Below are 20,603 nucleotides of genomic sequence, written 5' to 3'. Positions count from 1 at the left end.
TTCAGAAGTTAGGAGATAGATTTTGGCATTTTCTACCTGAACTTGATTGACCTTGACCAGTTCAAAGGAAATCTTTTGAGCTTTGAGTGTGTTACTCTATAAAATGAGTGCCCTCTCTTTTGCAACTGCAATAGGCTCCACATAGACTCTACCATTACCTCTGTGACACTTGAATGCACCTACTCATTCCCATGTCCCTCCTACTAGCTTGGGGATCTTCTGAGGGCAGGGACTCTGTCTTACCTGCCTTGTGTCCCTAGTATCTACACAAAAGTACTGTAAATGGCTTTACAATATTGAACCAGTCCCTCATTTCTTTCCATTTCAGTTTCCTTGTCTATAAAATGAAGGGGTAGGAGGTGATCACCTGTAAGTTTCTTCCAGCGTTAAAATTGCTTGACTTCACAATAATGGTGTTTTTGCTACCTACCAAAATCACACTCACCCTCCAGTGCCAGTTTGGCTCCCACCTGCTCTCTGAGGACTTCTCTAATCTCCCACAGGCCTTTGGGATCACTTCCTTTCCTGAAATGCCAGAGCAGTCACAAATGGCGACATTAGCCCATACCACCTCATCCATTACCTATTTCCTGAGTACCTGTACCTTGTTTCCACACATTGGATGGTATAACTTACCTCTACAATTAGATCATAGTTTGAGAGCAGGAGCCACGCACCACCTTTCTGTTTTTGTCCCCTGATGTGCTAAGTGCAGCTCTTGGTTCACGACTAGGAATCAGGAGAGTTGGATCCTACTCCAAGCTTCTTCACTGACTCTCCATGCGACCTTGAACAAGACACTAGACCTCTAAGCCTCAGTTTCCTTTGGCATAAAATGAGACTAACATTGTACCTCCAGAATTGTTGTGAGAATCAAATTAGATAACAGACAAAAAGCACTTTGTCAAATGTAATAATCTTACAAGTGTTAAGGTTTGTGTTAGTGTGATTGGTATAATGGTTAGGTTGCTACTGAATGTATTTGGAGAAATAGAAAGAGCATACATGTATTCATTTATTCAAAAAGTTTTCCAGTCACTAAGATAGGTTCCAGATGAGAATAAAGGTGAATAAGATACAGCCCCTGGCTCCAAAGGTTTCTCTGACTGCGGGAACATCCTAGTGAAAAAAGAATTTAGAGTCAGAGACTTGCACTTGAATCTCAATTCTGTCACTGACAAGTTACGTGAACGTGGGTCAAGTCATTTGAACTCTTTGAAGACCAATTTCCTTTATTTGTAATGAGGAAGTTAGACCAGGCCATGCCCCCCAGCTATAAGAGTCTGGGATTCCATAAACTTGAGAAAATTCATGGCATCTTTTCAAACTCTAGTGGATCTGTGAGGGTGAGGAGAACACATGGTTAACTTCTGAGTGGCTACTGTCAAGCACAGGAATAGAAAAGTGCACCATGCCTAGAGTGAAAGGCATTGTCCTCAAATAGGGCATCTCCTAAGCACCACTGAGCCCTGGCCTGCCTGTGTCCTTTACAGGGGCCGTGAGGCAGAGGCTGCTTCAGCACCACGGATAGCTCCACAGTGCTGCCCCCATGGCCTGGAGCCTAAACAGGCCTTTCCACCACTTACCAGATGTTCCTGCTTTCTCAGCCAGCTTAAGGCTAAAACAAACCTTTTCAACCAGGGTTTATCAGAGTTTCTAAATTACATACTGGGAAAAAATTTAATTGGTTTAATTAAGAAAGTTTATTTCATGGTAATTCAGTTTTGTTATGCTGCAAGACTTAATGTGTCCTCTGGTGGGTGCGTCTGTTATAAATATTCATTGCCTCACTCAAATACCCTCTCCTGGCCCTAATCTCCCTCCCTTACCCCATAGAGTTTGAAAATGTGTCTGAATAATATTGAGGAAAGTGAGGCCTTCCTGAGCAAGGACACCAGGCTAGGACAAGGTCAACTGAATTCAGTGAGGAGGGCATGGAATGTTGGAGCTAAAAGAGACTTTACTGACACAGTGTGCATTTTACAATTAGGGAAACTGAGGCCTGGAGGGGAAACGGCAGGTCACACCCTTAGCCAATGGCACAGCTAGAACTAGTGACCAAGTCTCCTGACTTCCAATCCACTGTTCTTATCTCCCAAATTCTAAATTTAGACTAGTTTCAAGGTAACTCTAGAGATCATTTGGTCAACTTTCTTGCACACAGAGGGGGAAACCAAAGCCTAGACAGCGGGCTGGTTACCCCTAAGCCACATCCAGGCCCATCTACGTCCCTCCCATTGCAGGATTCCTCAAGCCCTGAGAATCATGCAACTTCTGCTGGATTACCTCCAGTGACAAGCAGCTCAGTGTTGTAATTGAACAGCTGTGCTAGTTGTAGTAAGGGGATAAAATTGAGATTTGACATTGCTCTTCTTTGAAGGAGCCTACAGTCCAGTTGAGCAAAGGAGATACAAGGAAAATAAGAAGCAAAATGGTAGTAATAAATACCCCTTATGCATTTCTCAAACACATTCTTCACAGTTCCCCCAATGTGTCCCATTATTTCATGTTTTTGTGCCTTTGTACATGGATATCTTTCCCCAGTGCAGCTACCTAGTCAACTCCTGTTCATTCTTCAAGACCCCAGAAAAATGTCCCTACTCTTTCCCCTGAAACACACAACCATAGCTAAGTTCCTCTCTCCTCCATGCCCCACTGTACTCCACCATCCTATCTCATAGCATTTATCACACCGAACAGTTCCTTTTTCACGTGTCTGTCTCCCCACCAGGATAAGCTCCTTGGAATCGCCAGTGCCAAGAGCATTGTCTGGCAAAGACTAGAAGCTCAGCAAACAGTAGCTAAATGGATGAGTATGAAACTGATTTACTGTGAGTTTCAGTTCATTGGGGTATAAACCTGGGAAAGTTTTATTTTTCCAATAACTGCTACCAACTGTGTTCTGTTGAACCCTCCCTTGTCCTGCTGGGTAGCAGGCTGCCTTAACAAACTCTCGGTCTGAGGCCATAAGTTTTCAGTCACTTTCAGTTATTAGACTAGTCTCATTTGGGTTCTTTAGGACTCAATCCTATTTAGTTATTTTTTTTTATTCTTATGTTTGATTCAAAGCTCTTCCTACCCCACCCCTGTCATTCCATGCCTCCTTCCCACACCATCTCTAACCCACTTCAAGGATCTTGGTCGAGTCGATGGGGCAGGGTCTGCTCTCACTCAGCTCCTCTTCCCTCTTTCACTGCTCTAGTATTGGAGTGTGAGGAGGAAGGCAGGAGGTAGCAGACTCTTAGTGTGACAGCTCACAGTGAGGTGGTGTTCGAATTGTGCCTCACCATGGATCTGGTTTGTTGTCTATGGGCTCCTTATGGGTGGTGGAGAGGCTCTCACAAACTCTGCTGATGAGGGCCCTCTCCAAGCAGCTCCACTACATACTGGTGATCCCCACTGAGATTTGCCTCATCCTGGGCTGACACCCCCATCATGGTCTCACAACTCATTCTCCTGATGCCCGTCACTGCATGAGGTCCCTAATCTCTATGCATCTCTACTCAGAGGACTGTGAGGAATTCAAGACCTGAACTGGTATGAGGGCTGTCCTTGCCCCATTTATCTGGCCAAATAACTCCCTGTCTCCTCTGCGTTTCTGCTGCTACACCAGAGCAAGGCCAGGTAGTTAAACGGAGAAACAAAATGTCAATCCGTCCTTTCCTTGGGGCCTTGTCTCAGGGAGGGTAAATCCTTTGTCTCCCCCAAGGAAACGAGATGAAAAACAGCTTTTCCCTCTCGCAATCCTCCTCTTCTAGGGGGAAGAGGTCAGAGTGGGGCTGGTTTTTTTAACCAGGAGCCTCTCAGCCAGAAGAAGGCCACCCTGACTCCTGGTCAGTCTCTTTAAAATGTGGGGACTTTGTGTCCTTTTTCTAAGCTATAAACTTATTGTCAATTCCTGGGGGTAAACAAAAGGATCCACTCTGCCTCTCACTCTTTCCTGCACACTCTTTCCTGGAATTGAGGGGCACTCAAGAGAGGTTCAGAAAGAAGGGATTCCTGGGGTAATCAGGGCAAACTTCCTGAAGGGAGCAGGCTAAAGCTGAACCTTAAAGACTAGACAGAATTGGAATTGCTGGGGAAATAAAGGTAGTCTCAGCCTGGGGAAGAGGAAGAGGAATGTTGGAGACGTTTTATAGGAGACAGCACAGCACTCAGCACACAGAGGGCACTCAACAAATAACATGAATTAAACTGATCCACTGCAGCTGGAAGTTCTCTCTCTCTGAGAAAAAAAATAGCCAGACAGACTGAATGCAGATCACCACACTCTCGTTAATTTGACATCTTCAGTAAGTCATCTGACCCTCTGAGCCTCTATGTCCTCATTTCCTCACCTGGAAAAAAAAAGGATAATAAAGCCGTTTAGAGGATTGTTATGAGGATTAACAAGGTGCATGGCACATCGTAGCTGAGAAAATGCAATGTGTCCAGCAAATAGGTTTATTTTCCTCCTGGGCGCAACTTCATTTCCCGGTTCCCATGAGGAACCATGGGACTGAATTCTGGCCAATGGAATGTGGACAAAAGTGAGACATGCTACTTTCAGCCTTGGCTCCAAACCCACCATGCACCTTCCGTGCCTCTCTTACCCTGTCAGTGAGGCTGAAAGGGAAAGACTCCAGAAAAATAAAGTTAGAAAAAAGCTCTCCCAAGAGCCACCTGGCCAACCTCTGACTATTAGAGAAGAAACAAACTTTCGTTGTTTAATCCTCTGAGATTGGAAAGTTGTGTGTTCCAGCAGCAAGTGTTAATTACCTCAACCAATACACACATGGAGAGTGCATGATAAATGTTGGCCATTATTGTCAATAATATTTTTATATCACTCTTTAGTTTACAAGCACTCTTTCTTTCTTCATGTAACTGATCCTCACAGTGCCCTTGTGCATGGGGTGTAGAGAACCAAGATTACTGCTCCATTTTATAAATGAGGAATCTGAGATTATACACGCTGGTGAATGGAGGTACCCACTAATCACATACAAGCAAAGAAGTCACATGACCAAGACCAAAACCATTACGCTTGACTCAAGCCCCTCTTACCCTGCCTGACCCCAGAAACATGTTCTACTGGGCCACATAACCAGTGCCAGCCCCCCTGATATCTGTCTAGGCCAGAGGGTGATAGTAAACTTAGGGTCAGTGGCAGGACACAAAGAGATAGTAATTCCTGACAAGGTTCATGCACGGGCAGGCAGACAAGATACCAAATAGGCCAGGTTAAGTGACTTTATCATACCCTCAAAGACCACATGCCACATGAAAAGAACTAGATGTGGACTCTAGTTCTGATGCCACCATCTTGCTGAGTGACTTTGGGCAAGTCACTGTGACTCTCAGGACCTCAGTAACATCAGGACTGAGGGGTTAGCCCTGTCCTAGAGTTCTGGGGCCCCCGTGGTGTAGGGTGGCTGGAGAGTACCCCCACTTTCAGGAGACTTTGGGAATCCCCTCCAAGGCCAGCTGAGAGTGGGCCAGCTCCATCCCCGACTCCCACTCCCACTCCCAGCCCACAAGCTGCTCATGATCCAAAACCCCAGTCAAAAGGCATCTGTCACCAAAACAAGTGGCCTACCATTCCAGCAGGGAGCAAGAGCTGGGAACAAATGGTGTTTTGTCTAAACAATTGTTTCCAAGAGCAATTCCCTTTCCAGGATGGCTTTATTATTATTATTATTATGCTTGTTCACTAATTAAGTTGAGACACATAAATATTTCCAATGTACAGATAACAAATGCTCCATCTGAGGGAATCAGCTGCCCTCAGACTGCCAACCCTGGTGAATCACTGCCTGCCAGGGCTGGAGGGACCTGAGAACCAGACATTGCAATGTGAGACCTCAAGAGGGGAGGGACTTGAAAAAGGTCACACGTAGATCAGAGGCAGGGCCAAGACGAGAATGCAGGTTATCTTGACACTGATGGCAGTGTCCAGCTGCTAACTATTACTAATATGAATGTTATCATGTTGTCATTACTATTGTTATTATTTTAGAAGAGACAGACCTTGGTTTGAATCTTGACTCTCCACTCACTAGCTATATGTCCCTCTTTAAGTCTCAATTTTCTCATCTGCAAAATGGGGGAATAATTTCTATCATCTCAGGAAGATCAAATGAAAAAAATATATGCAAAGTGCATGGCCTTTAATAAGCAACTGATCCTTCTCAATTAACATTTAAAAATAAGTGGGAGATGCCAGCCCTGTGGCCTAGTAGTTAAGTTCAGCACACTCCGCTTTGGTGGCTGGTGCAGACCTATACCACTCGTTGGCGGCCATGCTGTGGCAGCGACCCACATACACAATAGAGGAAGACTGGCACAGATGTTAGCTCAGGGTGAATCTTCCTCAAGCAAAAAGAGGAAGATTGGCAAATGGATGTTGTTAGCTCAGGGTGAATCTTCCTCAGCAAAAAATTTTTTTAAATAACTATAAATAAAAAATAAAAATAAGTTGGAAAGGTCCCAGAAGAAAAAATAGCATTGTGATTAAGAGCCTAGATCTAGAGCTGGATTGTCGGACTTTGAACCCAGCTCTCCTCTTTATTAGCTGTGCGTCCTCAGGCAAGCTACTTAACTCCTTGAGCCTCAGCTCCCTTCCTCTTCCAGATGGGGATGATGATGGTGGTGGTGATAGTAGACATATCATAGAGTTATGGATGCACACAGTAAGTACTATAAAGGTGCTAGCAATTATTTCCAATATTGCTTCACTCCTGTTCAACTTTTAAAGAATTTTCACATCAACCTTTCTTTGTGGCCTGGAAGTTTGGAGGGCAAAAATCATTTTACCAACCTCATAGAGGAGAACAGGAGGCTCAGAGAGGCCTAGAGACTTGCCCAGGTCACAGAGTCAGGAGATGGCAGAGCCAAAACTTGACTTCTGAGCTCCTCCCGGCCTCTGACAACAGCTGGCCTAGGCTGCAGAGCAGAGCAAGGAGAGAGAGGCTCCTGCCCCTCTCTACCAGTCCCACCCAGTTCTGTGCCAGGCACTCCAGTGGTTGAAAGTGGACCTAGGGGACATATGAATTGAGGAGATGAGTGAGAACAGAAAATCTTGCATGGCTAGCTTCTAAGGGGACAGGGAAGGAGCAGGCCATCATTTTAACTGGATTGATTTCACCTGTAGGGCCATTAACTTAATGCCTCCCACTTGGTCAGGAGCAAAGCCAAGCCCGGCTGCAGGTCCTTGCAGCCTGCTGCCTCTGCTGCCAAGAAGGTTAGAGAGAAGAGAGGGGTCCCCGCAGAGGAGGAGGCCGGACTTAGATGTGACAAATGTGAGAAAGAAAGGAGGCACTCACTCTCAGGATTGTGCAAGTGCCTCCCTAAATTTTGCACCCCAACCACCTCGCTTGAGTTACCCTAGTCCTGACCCTGAGCTGAGAAAATTCCCCAGACTGGGGATCAGGAGCCCTGAGTTCAAATCCTGGCTCTGCTACTTGCCAGACAATTAACTTAGGCAAGTGGTTTGACCACTTCCCAGAAACTGGGGTGTGCACCCCTACATTGCAGGGTTGGAGGGTGATGTGAGGACTAGACGAGAGGTGCTGAGTTCTCACAGTGAGTCGCAGCCTTTAGTGACCGCATGCTCTGCAGACAAGGAGACCTGCTCTCCACTCCCTCCCAAGGTCAAGGCAGGCTGAGTACACCATCCTCCTCCTTACCCACCCCCTCTCCATAGCCCAGCCTGCATCTTCACACTTGGTCCTGCCTCCACATCCTTGCACAGGCTGTTCCTCTCTCCTTGCCCTCACCCCAGGTCACTAAAACCCTTCCTTTCTCATCCTTGATTGTCTCAGCCTTCCGTCTCTCCTTCTCTAACCACCAAGCTCCTCCTTTGGCTCCACAGAACACACATGCCCCCCAATCTTGCTCAATAAATAAACGTGAAGAAATGAAATGGTGAGGTTGTCACCTTGGCCACATGCTTGGTCTAAAATGGCAATTTTGGCTCCCCATTAGGAAACTGGCAATCCCTCTAATTATCTCTTTGATCCTCCCAACCAGCCATACCCTAGCAGGACCAGAACCAGAACTCAGATCCCCCTAGCTAGGAATCATATGCTGTGTGAGGGTTGCCTTTACACTCAACACCTCATTTAACCTGAAATGACCACCCTGGGAAGACAGATCAGCCCCATTTTAGAGACGAGCAAACTGGGGCTCAGAGAGTTCCAGCAGCTGGCTTCCTCACTCCATCCCACGTCTTCTTGCTTCCTTGAAGGCTGTGAACTCTTCACCTTCAATAGAGAACAAGAACAAATTCCTAGAAGTCATCTGCTGCACCGTTTGGCTGGAAAATATTTCTTTAGAAAGATATTGTGTCATCTTCTCCTTTTGTCTTCATACTTTAGAGTCTTAGGCCACAGCTTTTAACGTAATCTGCTGGAAAATATAGCCTGGCCATGTATCCTGTCACTCTGATCTGAGGCACAGCTCTCAACCATGAATTATTTCCACTTCTCATCAGGAATATTCACTCATCACATCACATCCAGGGCCCAGTTATTCCTCCCTGAAACATACAATTAGAATAAAATTAGAAATTCAAAGAGTCAGAGTTTCCCCTTTCCTGCCCCCTTATTGTCAGATGGGGAAACTGAGGGCCAGAGAGGAGAAAGGACCAGCCCAGAGTCACACAGCTACTCAGTTACAGAGCTCGGACTTGAACCCCGGTCTCCCAGCTCCCCACTCAGTTCTCCTCCCACAGCCCTTGAACCCTCTAAATGAAATCAGAAATCACATGCAGGTCACTCTTGTGGGTCAATTCACTGTTTCCTTTGGGATGGATTCTGTGTGGTTTGATTCCTGAGGTTCTGAGCTCTCCCTCCACTCATTTGCTGCTGAAAGAAAGAACCATGCAGCAGAACCACATGCTGACAGTGTGGTGTAAAGAGCCCAAAGAACAAGAAAAGGTGAGTGGAAAGGAAGCTGGGGCAGTTGAAAAACAGAAAAGTGGAGCCAAAGGTCAAAGGAAGCAATGAACCCACATTTTTGAACATGTGCTCTGGCCAGGCACTGTGCTAGGCAAGGTGCGTTCATGCCCCTCTTTAACCTTCACGCCAACACTAGGGGGTGAAGATTATTAACATCCCCACTTTAAAGGTGAGTAAATTGAGGCTCACAGAGGTTAAAGTAATCTGTCCAAGGTCATGGTGCTGCCCATGGTGGAAGGGATCAGTCTGTCTGACCCCAAGTACAGCACCATTATACCCAGCTCTCCTCATGCACAGGCTATGTGCCCTTGAATGGGTCTTTTCCCTCAGTGGGCCTCAGCGGCCCCGTGTATAAAATGAAACAAGTATAGCTCCATCGTCGGAAAGATCTAACGAAAAAATAGGGTAAGAGGAACAACCGGAAGGAGACAAGGGAGCACCAAGCCCCTCTGTCATCAACGGAAAACTGCCAATCAGAGCAGAGGTGGATTTTTGTACCTTTCTATTACCATCCCCCACCCCACCCTCCACTTTAATCTGACTCAAGCCCTCACAGATCGCTTTTTGTCTCCTTGGAATGTCCCCCCACCAAGGGTGGGGCCTCTGATGGGCTTCCCCCGCCCTGCACTTGGCCCCCAGACTTTTGAGGCCCTCACTGCCTGCCCAGCAACAGACTTATACCCTCCCTTCTTGCCAGGGAGGCCAGGAAAGGAAAGGACAGGGGCTGGGAAGCCTGTGTCTCTCCCACACGCTGTGAGCAGGGCCACGTCACCGCTATGCCAGGAGCTGCAATTTCACAGTCATTCAAGCGTCTGCCCTGTGTGAGGCCCTGTGCAGGGACAGAGAGACACAAAGCTGTGAAGAAAGGAAGTTAACCTAGTTGAGCCTCAGTTTCCTCATCTGAAAATGGGGGCAAACCTCCTCATTGAATCCACACACAACCCTATGAAGTAAGTATCATTGTTTACCCCATGACAGTTCTGCCCAGTTCCCAGGGAGTACTCAATAGACTGGAACTATGACCTGACACGAAAGCACAGTCCTCACCCTCAAAGAGCTGCCAGCTTAGTGAGGGAGGCAGGCACAGCCAAGTAATACTATTTGCTACCACTTCTTGCACAACTCCTTTTTTCCAGGCACTGCAACTGTGGCATTTCTAACCTTCACAGAATCCTACAAGACAAGTCCTAGCATCCCCCATTTGATACCTGAGGAAGCCGAGGCACCCAAAAAGGAAAAGCAACTTGCCCCAGGCCACCTAACTAGGAATTTGACCCCAAGATTCCAAGTGCTTCCTCTCAGCTCACTCTGTTACAAGGCAGGCTTCAAGAAGCTCTGGAATTGAGGCCCAGGCCAGGGTCTCTATCATCCAGCACCAGCCCTTTTGGAGGACTGAGATTAAAGACTGGAAGAAACCAACCCAGGAGGAAACCGCAATCAGCCCATTGAGGACTGACCCAGAGCTCCTGCATAACAGAGGCCCAGGTGCACGTGGGTGGCCCAGACAGAGTGCCTGAGCAACCTGATGGAGTTTTTAGAAGGAGCGGTTGGGAAGGGCCAGGCTTCCTCCATGTGTGATCTCTGGGAGGGACAGACAAGACGCCAGAGGAGACTGGGACCACAGCCCAGGTGGGTGAGGATGAGGCCTCACCTGGTGGCTGTGGAGGTGGAGAGGAGGGGCTGGGCCATCAACAAGCATCTACAGGACACCATCCACGTGCTCAACCCTTTGGGGAAAACAAGGAAAATGCCTGAAGGCCTGCCCTCCTGGAGGAGACCTAACCACTGGAGAAGGAAATAAATTCTTCTTCAGAACAATCCCCCAGGGCAGAAGTTTCCACCAATCCTGATTGTCAGATGAGGAAACAAGTCATGCTGATAGCGAAGCTGAGCCATGTAGTTCTTGCCCCTGGGAGTCTTGTCCCTTGGCCCCTCCTTGCCCAGTTTCTCTCGTTCTTGGAAGAGGAGAAGAAGGAGCACGTGGGCCTCCACCACAGAAGCCTAGGGACTGGCTGCATGAGGTACACTTCTGAAGCTTTATAAAAATACTGACCCCAGGTCCTGCCCTATGGACTATGAGTTGAGAGGGCTTTGTATCCTCCATGCAAGTTTTCCCCAAAGTCTGTGAGAATTACAATTTAACTATTCTTTGGCTCACCAATTCTAAGAGACTAAGATTTTGTGATTCTGCCCAGAGACCTGGCTAAGCAGAGGATGGAGGCGGACTCTGCAGGTTCCTGCTAAGGAGTGAAGAGGAGGCAGGCAGATCGGGCCTGGGGGAAGTGAAAACGGCCTTGCCAATCTGTTGTGTCATTTGACTACCATCTGGCTCAGTGGCTGGCATCGCATAGGTGTTCAATAAATACTTGTTGAGTGAATAATGCATTTGTCAGGGTTACAAGTGTCAGACACCCAGTGGAAACTTTCCTAGATAAAAAGGATAGGATACTAGGGTATCTCTTATGACTGAGGCACAGCTGGGTGTCCGGAACCACAAGAGCCAGGGCCTCAAGTGCCGCCTGGCCTCTCTCTGCGTATTGGCATCATTCCAGCCAAGAAAGGCACGGCTTTCCCCATATGGCATGAAATGTTACGACCTATATACCTCCAAAGCCTCACATCTCACAACTCCAACTATCAGAAAGGCCCTAGAACTTTCTTACCTTCGCTCCATTTTGAAAAATTCCAAAGAAGCCCTTTGATTGGCCCAGCTAAGTAAGGGGCTCGCCTCTGGCCAGGTGGGTGAGATTTTGTAGCACAGACACTATTTCTAGAGAAGAAGGAACTGTGAGGAGTCAGGTAGTTACTCCTATTGGTGACTATTACAAAAAGAAACTATATAAGTGCTTTCCATTGTGGAGCACAGTCTAGTCAATTTTGCATTTTCACATTATCTTATTTGGTCCTTAAAACAACCGTGATTGGAGACGGTAGGAGAGAGACATTCCTCCCTGTTTAACAGATAAAAGCACTGAGGCTCAAAGAGATTAAGTGGGGCCCAAGGGCACACAGCTGGGTTCCAGGGCTGGGACTAGACCTCATGTCTTCTGACCCCCAGTCACATATTTAACGTGCAAATGGATAAATAAAAAACAACAGTACTAGCTCCCATTTACTAAGCGCCACACCCTTTACATAAATTATTATATTTAATTCCTACAACTACCGTACAGGTATTATTTTCACTCCCATTTTATGGATGATAATTTGAAACTCAGAATTATTATGTGGCTTGCTCAAAATTAGCTCAGAAGGGCCATGCCAGGATTAGATCCATGACATCTCCAGTGTGAAAGCCTGAGCCCTTTCTTCTGCTCTATGCTCCTGAAGGGCCATGAATCAGTGCCATTTAATTTGTGACATGCCAAAAGTTCCTCACTTAAAAACCCTCTCCCCCATTTGCCAGTTACAAATATATGGCATTTCTTCCAATTAATATTATAATTATGTGAACCCAAGTCTACTCCTGTTCAAGTGCATATATACCAGGGGAGAGAACCACTCTAAGCCAGCGGTTCTCCAAGTGTGGTCCCTGGACCGGCAGCATTGGCGCCCCTGGGGAACTGTTAGAAATGCACACATTCTGTGGCCCCACCCCAAACCTACTGTTACGGGTTGAACTGTGTCCTCCTCAAGTTTATATGTTGAAGTCCTAACTCTCAGGACCTCAGAATATGACTCTATTTGTAGATAGAATCTTTAAAGAGATAGTTAAGGTTAAGTGAGGTCACTGGAGTGGGCCCTAACCTAACATGACTGGTGTCCCTATAAGAAGAGGAGGTTAGGACACAGACACACAGGGGGAAGATGATGTGAAGACATCATATGCATATGGCCAGCTACAAGCCAAGGAGAGGGCCCTCAGAGGAGCCAACGCTGCCAACACCTTGATCTCAGCCTTTCAGCTTCCAGAAGTGTAAGGAAATCAATATCTCTTGTTTAAGCCACTCCAGTTTGTGGTACTTTGTTATGGCAGCTCTAGCGAAATAATACACCTACTAAATCAGAAATTCTGGGGCCAGCAGTTGGTGTTTTAACAAGCCCTCCAGGTGACTCAGATGCACACTAAAGTGTGAGAACCACTGCTCTAAGCCATAATCAGATATTTACGCCTCTTTGTTGCTAGGCTGTGGGAATGTGAGCCTGGACCTCGCCTCAGCTATGGTTCTAGGCTGGTAGAGGAAGCCTGCCTGAGAGAATGAAGTCAAACACAAAGAGAAGCAAAGATGAAATATGGAGAGGGAAAGAAAGAGCAAGAGCAAGAGAGAGTGAGAGAGAAGGCGAGCGCAGAGATAGACTGAAGTAGATGACAGTGTTAAGTGCATAGAAGGCCACTCCAGGATAACTCTGGCCAGTTCACTCCAAAGTTTTGACACTTGAAAGCCATCTTTGTCAGTTTGTAAATAAGTGTATGCTCCCAACAGATAAGGTCTGGTTCATTTTCCTTATATGTTCCACAGCACTGAGCACTATGATCATGAAATAACAGGCGTCTTCTAAGTAACTGTTGCCCGTTGAACTCTCGCAAAGCCACTCCTGCTGCCCATCCCATGGTCATGGCTGAGTGCTGGCCTCACCAACTCTTGCCTAGATGCCTGCAACAGGCCTTAACTGGCCTTCCCCATCCAACTCTCCTCCTTGCCTTCCCACATCCTTCCACCTTGCAGTGGAATGAACCAATTAATCCCCTGGTACTTTCTGACCACGTCGCTCCCCTGATGAACACCCTCCAATGGCTCATCACTGTCCTCAGACCAAAATCAAGCTCATCAGCTCATCTCCTGAGTCCTTCCCATTGAACCCCTGCTCCCAGGGGCTGGTGCACCTCTTAGCGCTAGAACCTTGGGCAGAGACCAGTTGGTTAGTCACCAAATCCATTTTACTTTCCTTCTGGGAACACATTTAGAATATATCACCCAAACTCCCTTACAGTTAGATGTGTCCATGTGTTAAGTTCTAGCCAATGAAATATAAGAGGAAGTGATGTGTGCCATTTCCAAGCCTGGCCATAAAACCTTCCTGCATGATCCTCTATACTCCTTTCCCCTGTCTGCCAGCTGGAAGTCAATGCCCAGTGTGGCCTTGGAAGCCACATGGGAGGTTGCAGAGCTTCTGTGAGCCTGGGTTAATAAAGGTCAGGCACAGAGTACCCCTCCTCCCCTACTGCCACTGATTGAACTTTATGTGAGCAAGAAATTAACATCTATTATGTTAAGCCATTGACCTGTCAAAGTTTCATCTGTTAGCGTAGCTAGGGTTAAGCAGACATCATGGCTTTGGTCATTCCAGACCCCTTTGGGGACCTCAAAAGAGCCTTGCTGTGTCTCTCTGCTCCCTCTGCCTCATCCTCCTGTCCAACACTGTTCACTCTACAAGTCCAGCCCCAGGCTCTCCTCCTCCACAACGACTTCGCTCACTCCCCAGGCTACTGCCTCTCTCTGCATTGCAGAATAGCTAACATTTATTAAGCACTGACCATGTGCTAAGACTTCACAACCATGTCTCTTTGAATTCTCGCAACCATGTGAAGCAGATGCTACCGTTCTCCCCATTTTAGAGAAGTACAGAGGATTAAGTGACTTGTCCAAGGTCACACAGCTATTAAGTGGCAAAGTTAAGATTTCAACTCACATAGACTGGCTCCAGGGGCCCCACTCTTTATGGTGACAGGACACTGCCTCTACATATCCCCACTACTCTTCTTACAGCCAGTAAGAATTTCTCCTATGGTGAGATTTTTAAATGCAAATTAAATATAATGTGATCCTTTAATTAGAGAGCATGATTTACACTGAGCAGATCACGGTTGGTTGTGACACGGTGGAGAGGAAGAAGCTGCGACAGGGGAACTAGTGGAGGAGATGGGTGGGGCAGGGGAAGGCAGTGTCCCCATGTCTTTAGGATGCTTCCTTGGAGGGGCTTGGCCCTTTGTTACTCCAGCAGAAGATGGTCAAGGCAAATGGAAGGTGGGAGAAGTCTGCCCTAGCGACAGTGCTGGGTGACAGAAAAAGAAAGGCTGTTCCTCTTGAGCAAAAGTGTGAGGACGTCTAAGGCTGGATTTGCTCTGTGATGTTCAGGTTTTGCAACCATACAGTTATAGCTGTAAAAACACCTTTATTATTGACATTCCTGAAGGAAAAATGACTTTGTTACAGCGAGTCTGAAACTATCTAGCCCTTAACCTCCTTCTCCCCTTTGAAGCAATTGTCACTATTATTCCATTTTTTATAACACAAGATTTCTTAGGAATGCAGCCTCGGCATCCTAATAGAACACAGCACAGGACTGGTGTCTGTCAGGATGTCTATCTCCCCTGATTCAGCTCCTTGAGGGCAAGATCAGGTCAGCTCCATTGCTGAGACCTCAGAGAGTGGCACAGAGCCTGGCACGCAGCAGGTGCCAATGGCTGTTCGCTGTGTGCTGCCTCTGCTGCCACTCCCCACCCCTCCTGAGAACCCACCTTTTATTTCTCTTCTCCGTCACATCTTTTGGCAAATGTAACATCACCAGCTGGTCTGACCCTCCCTGATCTGTCTCCTGAAAACGGCCTGGCTCATTGCAGACCAGCATTGCCCAGAGCCCATACTCATGTGAAATCACAGCACACACCATTACACACTGCCACCATTGTCACTAAGAAACCCTTAGCAGCCCAAAGAGACCTGGGTTCAAACCCCAGCCCTACTACTCCCTAGCACAAAGGTCTTGGTCAAGTCATGTAGCCTCTCTAAAGCTCAGTTTCATCATCTGGAACATGGGGATAATAATACCTAATGTACAGCACTGTTGTGAGGATTAAATGAGATAATGTATAGAGCCTGGCATCGTGCCTGACATACAGGCATTAAATAAATGAGAGTTGTTGTTTAGCACTGTTTCTTCCTCATAAAATTCCCGATAAAGAAGCAGAGATAGTCCTGGTATTAGTTAACAGAAGAGGAAACTGAGGCCCAGTGTGCCTCCACTTCACTCATCCACAGCATCATCTTTCCAAGCGCACTCCAAGTCCTACTGGCTCTTTTGAGCTCCCATAGCCCTTTCTCTCTGCTCCCTCATTTGACAGAGTGGCCCCATAAAACCCCTTGTCAGAGAGCACCTTGTATTGCTGTATCTTTATATAGGGTCCTGACTCCCCAGCTATACAGAAAGCCCCTAGAACTCTTAATCCAGCTGAGCCTCATTTCCTCAGATGTAAAACAGAGACATTGACAACAAGTAGATTTTTAGCACCTACTCTATTCCGGGTCCAACGTTAGAGGTTGTGGGGAATACATAGTCTCTGACCTCAAGAAGCTCCTGGACTAGTGGGGGTGACAAACACATCCACTCCTAACTAGAACCCACGGCAGTATGCTAAAGGAACAAGAGACAGACAAGCCTTGTGTGGCGGGGTTCAGAGGAGGGAAAGATGTGGGCAGCCTCTTGGGAGAAGCAGCATTTGAGCCAAACATCATCAGAGATGACTGGATTCCAACAGGCAGAGTGGAACAGAGAGGGTGTTTGAGGCAGAAGGATATTGTGGGCAAAAACTTGGAGGGGGAAATTTCCGGGCCTATTTGCGAACAGCAAGTATTTGCATCTGCCTGGAAGGCGTAGAGCTAGTAATGATGTAGAGGAAGCCCCAGCTGATTGCTTCAGCCTCTGGAGAAGGAGCGCTGAAGGGAGGAACGATACAGTTGTTCCTAGTTCAGTTGAGGAAAGAAAGAAAGAAAAGTAAAAGCCTTTGAGAGTCTTTGAGGAGACACAAACATAACACGATCAAAAACATCATCACAGAAGATTAATCTGGCAGCGTGAGAAGGATGGACTGAAGTGGGAAGAAACTGGGGCACAGAGACCACAATGAAATACCACTTCATATTCATCAGATAGGTGAAAGTTAGAACGTCTGATGGCACCAAGCGTTGAGGAAAATACGGATCAATGTGAATTCTCAGACGCTGGTGGTGGGAGTGTTAATTGCTAAAACCATTTTGGGAAACAATTTGGCATTATCGTATACAGCTGAACATTTGCATATGTTCTATGCAACCCTATGACCCACAGTTTCACTCCGAGACCGATATTCCCTAGAGCAGGAGTTCGCAAAGTGTGGTCCAGGGACCCTGAGACTTTTTCAGGAGATCCATGGGGTCAAAACTATTTTCAAAATGCATTCAAAAGACATTATTTGACTTTTTCACCCCCATCTCATGAATATACAGTGGAGTTTTTCAAAAGCTGCATGATTATAATACGGCAGTAGACTGAGCACAGAAGCAGATATGAGAATTCAGCTGTCTTCTCCTAAGCCGGATAGCAAAGAAATTTGCAAAAATTTAAACAATGCCACTCTTCTCATTTAATTTGTCTTAGAAAATATACTGGCGCCGGCCCGGTGGCACAGCAGTTAACTTAGCACGTTCTGCTTCGTCAGCCCTTAGTTTGCCGGTTCCGATCCCAGGTGTGGACATGGCACTGCTTGGCAAGCCATGCTGCGGTAGGCATCCCACATATAAAGTAGAGGAAGATGGGCATGAATGTTAGCTCAGGGCCAGTCTTCCTCAGCAAAAAGAGGAGGATTGGCGGTGGATGTTAGCTCAGAGCTAATATTCCAAAAAAAAAAATATATATATATATATATATAGTTATTTTTCATCTAAAATATATGATTTATGTTAACATATATTGAACTTGTTATTGTCATCTTAAAATGAACTAATAAATAAAATGGTTATATTTTTCTGTTTTAATTTCCAATATAATAAATATCTACAACTATAATTCACATAAGCAAAAATTCTTTCGGATCCTGAGACTAATGTTTCATAAGCGCTGCCCTAGACAAATTCTGGCACATGTGCACAGGGGCATGAACAAGACTATCTGTAATAGCATTATCCTAGCAAAATATTTGTAATAAAAACTGGAGATAACTCAAATGTCCACAAACAGGAGAACAGATAAAACAAATTATGGTATAGTCACACAATGGAATATTATACAGATTGAAAATAAATGAACTACAGATTAAAAAACACAGCAGGATATTTCTAAGACTTATGGTAATTTACACTGAGCAAAGACAAGCCAGGTCACAGAAGAACATACTTCCTGATATCATTCTTATAAAGCTCAAAAACAACTATAAACTAACATGTATATTTAAGGACACATACATATCTATAAAACTTTTTTTAAGCAAGAGAATGATAAATGCACAATCAGCCCTCTTAGATGGAGGCTGAGCACTGAGATAAAGGAGGAGCACACACAACATGAACTGTTTTGATAGCGTTCCAGTCCTCAACTTGGGTGTTGGATGCTGGGTAGCTACTTTATTGTGATGCTGTATAATTATATATATGGTACATACACTCTTTTAGGTATCAAATATAATATTAAAAAATAACATAATCCGTAGAACCCAGGCTGTGGCCTCTAAATACCATTTCCCACTAAAAAGAAAGGGAGGCAATAGATAAGTGGCATTTTAAACTAGGAACCTATTGAAGGCCCTTTTCACCCCAAGCCCTTGGAAAAATGATTGCAGGTCTGGGGCAGGAAATGTACAAAACGGAATGTCTTATTCTAGACAGCAAGGAAGCTAGCAGAGGCTCCTGAGGCCAATATCAAAAGGACTCAGAAACCAAGTTGAAGAGGCTCCCATTAACCAAGGATGGGATCATTTGAGCATCAATAAATAAAAACTGAAATGGATTGAAACACATCACACTTATTCAAATCCATGAGTTCATAACGATACAAAATAATCTCATTGGCCACCTTTGGAGAATGCTAGAAAACCAACTCATTATTTTAAAAACTGAAAATAAAGGGAAACAATCAAGCATTTATCCTGCTTTCCTGTATAAACCGTACCTTAGAGGATCCAAATCGTTTACGAGAGGATGTTTCTCTTTACAGAAGTCCAGCTACACAAAGAAAAACATAATAGAATATTACTATTATGCAAACTCTGAAGAAACAATGGATCTAGGCAACAGTCAACAATGGCTGCTAACAACAAAGAGACACGACAATTAGACATTTGTGTGACTCCTGACAGATGTTCACCCCACCACCTCTGAAGTGTTCTTTGTCAAAAGTCAAATCTGATGAAGCCTCGAGATTTAACTACTGACATACAGGAAACGCAAGGGACAGAAGAACATATCAAATGACACCATGGGACACAATCAGCAAAGCCCAGACGTGGGAACAGGACGAACAACCCAGTTTCTTCCACAGATAAATAGCTGGGGCAAAATAAGAGGAGGGGTAACCTACAGACTAAAAGAGACTTAAAAAAACTATAAGCCAATTGCAACATATGGGACTCACTCAGATGCTGAATCAAACAAACCACAAAGGAAATAAAATGATGAGTTAAGCTAGGAAATTTGAAATGAACTGCATATTTGATGACATGAAGGAGTTTTTTAATCGCTTTTTTAGATATGGTAATGACCTCGTAGTTATGTATTCTTCCTGTTTTTTTATTGTGGCAAAATTCACATAAAATTTACCAGCTTAACCAGTTTTAACAGCTCAGTGGTACTAAATACATTCACAATGCTGTGTCACCATTGCCGCCATCCATCTCCATAACTCAGTTCATCTTGTAAAACTGAAACTCTGTACCCATCAGACAAGTCCTCATTCTCCCCTTTCCCCAGCCCCTGGCAACCACCATTCTACTTTCTGTCTCTCTGATTTTGACTACTCAAGTACCTCATATAAGTGGAATCATACAGTATTTGTCTTTTTGTGACTCGCTTATTTCTACAGTTACATATTTTAATGCATCCTTATATTTATAGATGTGATGATATGCTGTCTGGGCTTTGCTTCAAAATAACCCGAGGGCATGGTAGGGTGAGGACAGTGGGCAGGAGCAGATGAAACAAGATAGGCCACGGGGGGGATAACTGTTGAAGTTGGATGATAAGTACATGTGGGTTCATTATTCTCTCATATATTCTTTTCTCTACTTTCGCACAAGTTTGGATTTTCCATAATAAAACTTTTTGTAAAGAGCAAAGGCAAAATAAAGGTATTTCCATGCAACAACAACAACAAAAGAAAGCTAATAAAGAAGGAGGAGGAGATTACAAGCGTTCAGATGGAGCATGGCGGCAGCATCGAGAGACCAGAAGCAGTTTGGGAGGAGCGGGGACGAGCTGGGTTTTGCACATGTTGACTCTGTGAGGCCAAACTCCTGCGTTTAAACATCCAAGCAGAAACCAGGGCAACTTGGAAAGATCCTCTCTGGGTCATTTAAGAAAAACATCAAAACTAAACAAACAAATAAACAAGTTCCAACACACCGTGGATACCCCATCCTCTATGCTTCCTACCCGTGAAAGCAGTTGTTTAGCTCTCTCCGTGCTTCCTGTCCATAAGCCAGTTCCCTATCTGTGACAAACAGCTTCCCCAGGCCCATAGTGACTCAAATGCGATGCACCATTCGGTGCCTTGGAAACCATCCAAGAAGGGAGGAGACCTTGGCAGGGAGCCAGGAGGTCTTCTCAGCGTGAACAGCTTCACCTCACCTGACAGAGGGAAACTGAAGCTCAGAGAGCTGAAGGACCCCACCACACACGGAGCTCATTCTTGGGAGAGCCACCAGCAGGGCTCAGGGCTCATGGTTCTCAGCTGAAAGGGACTCGGCCAGGAAGGCAA

The 20,603-nt window shown here is 45.6% G+C and overlaps 1 long non-coding RNA gene across 2 annotated transcripts; it reads right to left on the bottom strand.

Moving 5' to 3' along the window:
• Nucleotides 1-4,106: 4,106 nt before the first annotated feature.
• Nucleotides 4,107-20,326, bottom strand: LOC103567997 (uncharacterized). 2 transcript variants are annotated; one of them, XR_011532511.1, is made up of 5 exons: nucleotides 20,249-20,326; nucleotides 18,801-18,853; nucleotides 8,108-8,518; nucleotides 6,800-7,016; nucleotides 4,107-4,337 (listed from the first exon to the last, which is right to left on the bottom strand). It is a non-coding gene; the product is annotated as an uncharacterized lncRNA (long non-coding RNA). The 2 variants fall into 2 exon arrangements; XR_548825.2 differs by lacking the exon at nucleotides 6,800-7,016 and having other exon boundaries at nucleotides 8,244-8,518.
• Between the last annotated feature and the right edge of the window lie 277 nt (nucleotides 20,327-20,603).

Source organism: Equus przewalskii, chromosome 2, assembly GCF_037783145.1.
Source record: "Equus przewalskii isolate Varuska chromosome 2, EquPr2, whole genome shotgun sequence".
NCBI classification, from domain to species: Eukaryota; Metazoa; Chordata; class Mammalia; order Perissodactyla; family Equidae; genus Equus; species Equus przewalskii.
The sequence above is the reverse complement of the archived record's forward strand: the minus strand, read 5'-3'. Positions and strand labels throughout refer to the sequence as shown.